The sequence below is a fragment of the Oreochromis aureus genome, linkage group 10 (genome assembly GCF_013358895.1).
Source record: "Oreochromis aureus strain Israel breed Guangdong linkage group 10, ZZ_aureus, whole genome shotgun sequence".
In the NCBI taxonomy this organism is placed as follows: Eukaryota; Metazoa; Chordata; class Actinopteri; order Cichliformes; family Cichlidae; genus Oreochromis; species Oreochromis aureus.
Genome location: NC_052951.1, coordinates 11437959 through 11447052, shown reverse-complemented (window position 1 = coordinate 11447052; position 9094 = coordinate 11437959).

Below are 9094 nucleotides of genomic sequence, written 5' to 3'. Positions count from 1 at the left end.
GGAGGTGAGTTACATTAGTGCTTCCTCTTTATTAGAAAGTAGTTTGAGTGAATTAGAAGTCTGTTGTTTTTTTGTTTTTTGTTTTTTTTGGGGGGAGGATATCTACTCATTAGTCATGCTAGGCATCCATCTGAACTCAAAATCTGTAACAAAATAAAGGTGTATTTTAACTCATTTTAATTCTTTCTAATATCAGGGATATAGGACTATACAAAGTAGCTTGTGACATCTAAAACGACAGCACACTTAATGTGTCTTTCTTCACCTCATCACTTTTTTCTGTGTTTGTTTTTCCGTTGATGCCTTTCAAACGAAACTAGCCATGATATTTTCCCCCTCTGACAATTAATATCAGTTAACCCCGCCCCCTTTCAGATTTGTTCACCAAAAGAAAAGGAGAAAAAAACCCGTCATTAACACTGTACATTATTTGTCAGACCGGTTTCATTTTCATACTTTGTAAATATCTATATTGTATGGAGCTTGAGATCAAATGTAAATATGCTTACTGTATTTGTAATAATTATAATCCATTCGCTGTATAGCATAGATGTGTCATGCAGATATCCTAATTCTGTGTATGGTAATCTTGCACCATTGAACTGTTAGTGAATGACACAACAATAAAAGTGCAAAACGTGCATTAGCAGTTGAAGTGCTGCCTGCTTATTTCCTGCTTTATGTGAGCTTCTGCTGTAGTTTATGTGCTTTTAGTCCCAAGAAACCACCTTTTACTCTGGCGCACAATAAGATCTTCTGATGTTTGGTGTCATCTTCCTGTGATCCAGGTGGATTCATTCACTTCAAGTTTATGTATGTTGCACCAAATCACAACAGTCGCTGAACACTGTAAAGACTATAGAATAATTATGGAGGCACAACATTTAAAGCTCCCATCCTTCTATCCCACAGACCTAAAAGTTATTTATATGATAAATAGCCCCGTGTTTGTTTACTTGCTTTGTAAAATGCAAAGTGGTGACTTTTTCTTTTCAAGTACGTCCTCATATGGAGACATTTTTCATTAATGGCATAAAACAAGTCATAATTGTTTACAGAAATTTGTACATTTTATTGGGCAGAATGAGGTAAACAGTGAAGAAAAGTATGAGAAAACGGAGCATAGGATCTCCGGAGACTATGGCAACTAGAATTATTGTACACATGTGTATGTATTAAGGACTGACACAGACAAAGAATTAATCATACAATGAAGCAATGTCATTTTAAAATGTTTATTCATAAACAGGATAAAACCATTCAAGTATTGAGTCATGAATAAAACAGCAACCTCTCATCTGCTAATTGGGAAACAGAGGATGTCAGTGTATTTTTCAGTGCTAGTTGTCCAAATTGAGTGAGACGACTTTACATTTGAATAGATTTGATAACAAGTTATATTTGGTTTTAATTGAGTGCAGTTCAGTTTGATTTAAATCAAGCCAATTCACAACAACATTTTTCTCAATATGCTAAAATTCCCACCGAGACTAGATAAGATTATTCTAAAACTGGTAAAAATACAATTCTCTTCATGTACAAAAATCCCACCCAGTCTCACAACCCAGGACGAATACTCCTTGTGTGTTCTTGAGCTGGCCAGAAATTCCTCTTGCTAAGCGAGGTCCACGCCAGCCTCGTGCCAGGCAGACTAGGAGCCTCCTGTCCCAGTCTCGTCCGTCCACTGGGCCCCATCACATCCCAGCCCAGTTCGCATTCTGCATTGGAGTCCGTCGCTCGATACCACCGCGGCTCCCCTCACGTCATCATCTGTACGTAAAAACAAATAGGAAGCTGCCCTGGCTTATAGCCATGGCGACACTCTCCCAACACGGCTGCACCCAGTGAACAACAATCAGCCACTACTCACAAATGCAGGCAGTGGTATACATCTGCACTGATGTCAGTCACACGCGTTGTTTCCTACTGTCGCCGTTCCTGCTGTCGGGACTGGGTCACCACATCACGCTGACCGGTCTCCAGACGGGTTTCATGCGTTCCTCTTCCAATCTAGGGCCTCTCTCCTTCCAGTACTCAGCTTGCTTCCTTTTAATAAGTCCTATAAACAGCTGAAAGGACACCACTGGACAGACACATGCCTCAGCAGGTGATGACTATCAGCTAATTTGTCCCATGCCCAGCCAATCCACAGTGGATTAAAACAATGTAAAAACAGACTAAAAACATGTGATACAAAGAAAGTAAAATCATGGAGATAAAAACAATGCTCACAAATAAACACTAAACTCAGAATAAAACCAATATAAATGATAAACACAAATTTCTACTATGTGAAACTTACATTCATCACCACCTGAAACTTTTATATTAAAATTTCAAGTACGAACCTAACCTCATTTAATTTCTCTAAAAAATTTTTAACAGTCTCTCCTGATAGTCTCATATCATCTGCTCTAATCAATAACCCTACACTATAATTACAATGTAGACTACAGCTCAAAAGTCTGAGGTCAATTGGAAATGTCTTGTTTTCTGAATAGAATCACATTTGATTTCATGTTGAATCACAGCAATTAATCAAAAGAGTAAATAATCATATAAATGCTTAATATTAACACTGATCACAAATCATGAATGATTCTGAATAGAATATCTACAGAGGTGTTCAGAGACCCATTTTCAGCAATAATCCCTCCTGTGTTCAGTGGTACATTGTCTTATCTAATGCAAGTTTAACACATTAAAGCCAAACTTATCACTCAAAACAGCTTTTTAAGAGATTTTAGCACAAACTCAAACTATTGTGGTGATTAAAGAAACAATAAATGTGTCTGGATCATCCCAGGTTTTGTTTTTAACCTCATTAAACCAAGTTTACATTTTCCTGTAAAGGGGCTGCAACACCCAGCTGCACAAAACCTTCACTTTTTTAACAGTTTCACTCTTTGAATATTTTTCATTTCTTACCATCAGAATTCTCCAAAAGATTTTTAGAAGAAATTTATTTTCTTTCATGCATCACCAACTGAACCTTTTATGTAAACGTTTCAAGTTCCAACCTAACCTCATTTAATTTTGCTTAGCAAAGTACTTGTAACTCTAATAATTAGTAAGAGTATATTTCTTATCATCTATTGGTCATCTGACCTGATAAACTTCAATTAACATTATAACACAGGACTGATTGTCTCTAAAAATGGGCTGCTGCACACTTGCAGACATTTTTCCATCACAACTTATGGATGATGAATGATTTGATTAAAGCTGTGAAAACATTACTGATAAACTTCATGTGATATTACATTAAAGCCAATTTTCTATTAAAAGCAGGGACTTTTGAGCAGCAGTGTGTACTGTATGTTTGTATGTAACTGTGTCTGACCTGGATTTTATCAGCAGTTTCAAATAAGAATTTTCTTTAAAGTCTGTCTTTAAATACAAATGAAGTTCAACTTTAGCAAGGCTGATGGTAAACTGGCCCTAACAAGTCCACTTTATTGCGTGCTCATTGACTTTCTCCTATCAGAGCTGTTTAACAAGTCCACTTTATACATGCTTATTAATCTATCACGCTTATCAGTGGCTCATGGTTGCTTAAAGCCTATGTCTGAACTTGAGCACAGAGCCAGAGCATCATTCAATCCTACTGCTGCCTATCTTGGCAGCAGCTCAAGGATGACAAACTCCACTTTCTCTGCATCAAGACAGCTCATAACTTTTAACAGTCTCTCCTGATAGTCTCATATCATCTGCTCTAATCAATAACCCTACACTATAATTACAATGTAGACTACAGCTCAAAAGTCTGAGGTGAATTAGAAATCTCTTGTTTTCTGAATAGAATCACATTTGATTTCATGTTGAATCACAGCAATTAATCAAAAGAGTAAATAATCATATAAATGCTTAATATTAACACTGATCACGAATCATGAATGATTTTGAATAGAATATCTACAGAGGTGTTCAGAGACCCATTTTCAGCAATAATCCCTCATGTGTTCAGTGGTACATTGTCTTATCTAATGCAAGTTTAACACATTAAAGCCAAACTTATCACTCAAAACAGCTTTTTAAGAGATTTTAGCACAAACTCAAACTATTGTGGTGATTAAAGAAACAATAAATGTGTCTGGATCATCCCAGGTTTTGTTTTTAACCTCATTAAACCAAGTTTACATTTTCCTGTAAAGGGGTTGCAACACCCAGCTGCACAAAACCTTCACTTTTTTAACAGTTTCACTCTTTGAATATTTTTCATTTCTTACCATCAGAATTCTCCAAAAGATTTTTAGAAGAAATTTATTTTCTTTCATGCATCACCAACTGAACCTTTTATGTAAACGTTTCAAGTTCCAACCTAACCTCATTTAATTTTGCTTAGCAAAGTACTTGTAACTCTAATAATTAGTAAGAGTATATTTCTTATCATCTATTGGTCATCTGACCTGATAAACTTCAATTAACATCATAACACAGGACTGATTGTCTCTAAAAATGGGCTCCTGCACACTTGCAGACATTTTTCCATCACAACTTATGGATGATGAATGATTTGATTAAAGCTGTGAAAACATTACTGATAAACTTCATGTGATATTACATTAAAGCCAATTTTCTATTAAAAGCAGGGACTTTTGAGCAGCAGTGTGTACTGTATGTTTGTATGTAACTGTGTCTGACCTGGATTTTATCAGCAGTTTCAAATAAGATTTTCTTTAAAGTCTGTCTTTAAATACAAATGAAGTTCAACTTTAGCAAGGCTGATGGTAAACTGGCCCTAACAAGTCCACTTTATTGCGTGCTCATTGACTTTCTCCTATCAGAGCTGTTTAACAAGTCCACTTTATACATGCTTATTAATCTATCACGCTTATCAGTGGCTCATGGTTGCTTAAAGCCTATGTCTGAACTTGAGCACAGAGCCAGAGCATCATTCAATCCTACTGCTGCCTATCTTGGCAGCAGCTCAAGGATGACAAACTCCACTTTCTCTGCATCAAGACAGCTCATAACTTTTTAACAGTCTCTCCTGATAGTCTCATATCATCTGCTCTAATCAATAACCCTACACTATAATTACAATGTAGACTACAGCTCAAAAGTCTGAGGTCAATTAGAAATCTCTTGTTTTCTGAATAGAATCACATTTGATTTCATGTTGAATCACAGCAATTAATCAAAAGAGTAAATAATCATATAAATGCTTAATATTAACACTGATCACAAATCATGAATGATTCTGAATAGAATATCTACAGAGGTGTTCAGAGACCCATTTTCAGCGATAATCCCTCCTGTGTTCAGTGGTACATTGTCTTATCTAATGCAAGTTTAACACATTAAAGCCAAACTTATCACTCAAAACAGCTTTTAAGAGATTTTAGCACAAACTCAAACTACTGTGGTGATTAAAGAAACAATAAATGTGTCTGGATCATCCCAGGTTTTGTTTTAACCTCATTAAACCAAGTTTACATTTTCCTGTAAAGGGGCTGCAACACCCAGCTGCACAAAACCTTCACTTTTTAACAGTTTCACTCTTTGAATATTTTCATTTCTTACCATCAGAATTCTCCAAAAGATTTTTAGAAGAAATTTATTTTCTTTCATGCATCACCAACTGAACCTTTTATGTAAAGCGTTTCAAGTTCCAACCTAACCTCATTTAATTTTGCTTAGCAAAGTACTTGTAACTCTAATAATTAGTAAGAGTATATTTCTTATCATCTATTGGTCATCTGACCTGATAAACTTCAATTAACATCATAACACAGGACTGATTGTCTCTAAAAATGGGCTCCTGCACGCTTGCAGACATTTTTCCATCACAACTTATGGATGATGAATGATTTGATTAAAGCTGTGAAAACATTACTGATAAACTTCATGTGATATTACATTAAAGCCAATTTTCTATTAAAAGCAGGGACTTTTGAGCAGCAGTGTGTACTGTATGTTTGTATGTAACTGTGTCTGACCCGGATTTTATCAGCAGTTTCAAATAAGAATTTTCTTTAAAGTCTGTCTTTAAATACAAATGAAGTTCAACTTTAGCAAGGCTGATGGTAAACTGGCCCTAACAAGTCCACTTTATTGCGTGCTCATTGACTTTCTCCTATCAGAGCTGTTTAACAAGTCCACTTTATACATGCTTATTAATCTATCACGCTTATCAGTGGCTCATGGTTGCTTAAAGCCTATGTCTGAACTTGAGCACAGAGCCAGAGCATCATTCAATCCTACTGCTGCCTATCTTGGCAGCAGCTCAAGGATGACAAACTCCACTTTCTCTGCATCAAGACAGCTCATAACTTTTTAACAGTCTCTCCTGATAGTCTCATATCATCTGCTCTAATCAATAACCCTACACTATAATTACAATGTAGACTACAGCTCAAAAGTCTGAGGTCAATTGGAAATGTCTTGTTTTCTGAATAGACTAACGTTTGATTTCATGTTGAATCACAGCAATTAATCAAAAGAGTAAATAATCATATAAATGCTTAATATTAACACTGATCACAAATCATGAATGATTCTGAATAGAATATCTACAGAGGTGTTCAGAGACCCATTTTCAGCGATAATCCCTCCTGTGTTCAGTGGTACATTGTCTTATCTAATGCAAGTTTAACACATTAAAGCCAAACTTATCACTCAAAACAGCTTTTTAAGAGATTTTAGCACAAACTCAAACTATTGTGGTGATTAAAGAAACAATAAATGTGTCTGGATCATCCCAGGTTTTGTTTTTAACCTCATTAAACCAAGTTTACATTTTCCTGTAAAGGGGCTGCAACACCCAGCTGCACAAAACCTTCACTTTTTTAACAGTTTCACTCTTTGAATATTTTTCATTTCTTACCATCAGAATTCTCCAAAAGATTTTTAGAAGAAATTTATTTTCTTTCATGCATCACCAACTGAACCTTTTATGTAAACGTTTCAAGTTCCAACCTAACCTCATTTAATTTTGCTTAGCAAAGTACTTGTAACTCTAATAATTAGTAAGAGTATATTTCTTATCATCTATTGGTCATCTGACCTGATAAACTTCAATTAACATCATAACACAGGACTGATTGTCTCTCTAAAATGGGCTCCTGCACACTTGCAGACATTTTTCCATCACAACTTATGGATGATGAATGATTTGATTAAAGCTGTGAAAACATTACTGATAAACTTCATGTGATATTACATTAAAGCCAATTTTCTATTAAAAGCAGGGACTTTTGAGCAGCAGTGTGTACTGTATGTTTGTATGTAACTGTGTCTGACCTGGATTTTATCAGCAGTTTCAAATAAGATTTTCTTTAAAGTCTGTCTTTAAATACAAATGAAGTTCAACTTTAGCAAGGCTGATGGTAAACTGGCCCTAACAAGTCCACTTTATTGCGTGCTCATTGACTTTCTCCTATCAGAGCTGTTTAACAAGTCCACTTTATACATGCTTATTAATCTATCACGCTTATCAGTGGCTCATGGTTGCTTAAAGCCTATGTCTGAACTTGAGCACAGAGCCAGAGCATCATTCAATCCTACTGCTGCCTATCTTGGCAGCAGCTCAAGGATGACAAACTCCACTTTCTCTGCATCAAGACAGCTCATAACTTTTTAACAGTCTCTCCTGATAGTCTCATATCATCTGCTCTAATCAATAACCCTACACTATAATTACAATGTAGACTACAGCTCAAAAGTCTGAGGTGAATTAGAAATCTCTTGTTTTCTGAATAGAATCACATTTGATTTCATGTTGAATCACAGCAATTAATCAAAAGAGTAAATAATCATATAAATGCTTAATATTAACACTGATCACAAATCATGAATGATTCTGAATAGAATATCTACAGAGGTGTTCAGAGACCCATTTTCAGCAATAATCCCTCCTGTGTTCAGTGGTACATTGTCTTATCTAATGCAAGTTTAACACATTAAAGCCAAACTTATCACTCAAAACAGCTTTTTAAGAGATTTTAGCACAAACTCAAACTATTGTGGTGATTAAAGAAACAATAAATGTGTCTGGATCATCCCAGGTTTTGTTTTTAACCTCATTAAACCAAGTTTACATTTTCCTGTAAAGGGGTTGCAACACCCAGCTGCACAAAACCTTCACTTTTTTAACAGTTTCACTCTTTGAATATTTTTCATTTCTTACCATCAGAATTCTCCAAAAGATTTTTAGAAGAAATTTATTTTCTTTCATGCATCACCAACTGAACCTTTTATGTAAACGTCACAAGGTCCAACCTAACCTCATTTAATTTTGCTTAGCAAAGTACTTGTAACTCTAATAATTAGTAAGAGTATATTTCTTATCATCTATTGGTCATCTGACCTGATAAACTTCAATTAACATTATAACACAGGACTGATTGTCTCTAAAAATGGGCTCCAGCACACTTGCAGACATTTTTCCATCACAACTTATGGATGATGAATGATTTGATTGAAGCTGTGAAAACATTACTGATAAACTTCATGTGATATTACATTAAAGAATGTCTCTCTGTCCTCGTATTTCTATGCATTCTTCTGCCATAGATAAATATACGCTATCATTGTAATCAATCTACACTACAGCTCAAAAGTTTGAAGTCAATATTCATCTGCTTTATAATCATGTGATCGTTCCACACATCAGTGTCTAAGAAACGCTCATTTTTTTAGATTGTCTATCATCAAAAATTGAGTTGATGGCAAACTCTCCCTAAAAAGTTCACTTTATTGCGTGCTCATCAATCTCCTCTACAGCTCAAAAGTTTGAAGTCAGTAAGAAACGTCTTTTTTTCTTAAAAAAACAAGATTCTTTTTTATATTTTGTAAATTAGCTGTGAATGCAAATAAATATTATTGCTTAAAACTTGCATTGATCACCAATTATGATTGATGTTTTATAAAATATTAACTTTGTGTATGGATTACAACAATAATAGCGAGTGTGTAGATTATATTACCTATCCTCAGTTTATCACATTAAATCTCAGCTTACTAGTGACCCAGCAGTTTTTCCAAATACAGCCGCACTAACCAACATCATTTTTTCAAGTAATATAAAAATCATTTTTATATATTACCTTTTTAAACATCTGATTTTTCTTTCTAATGTCATTAAAACAAG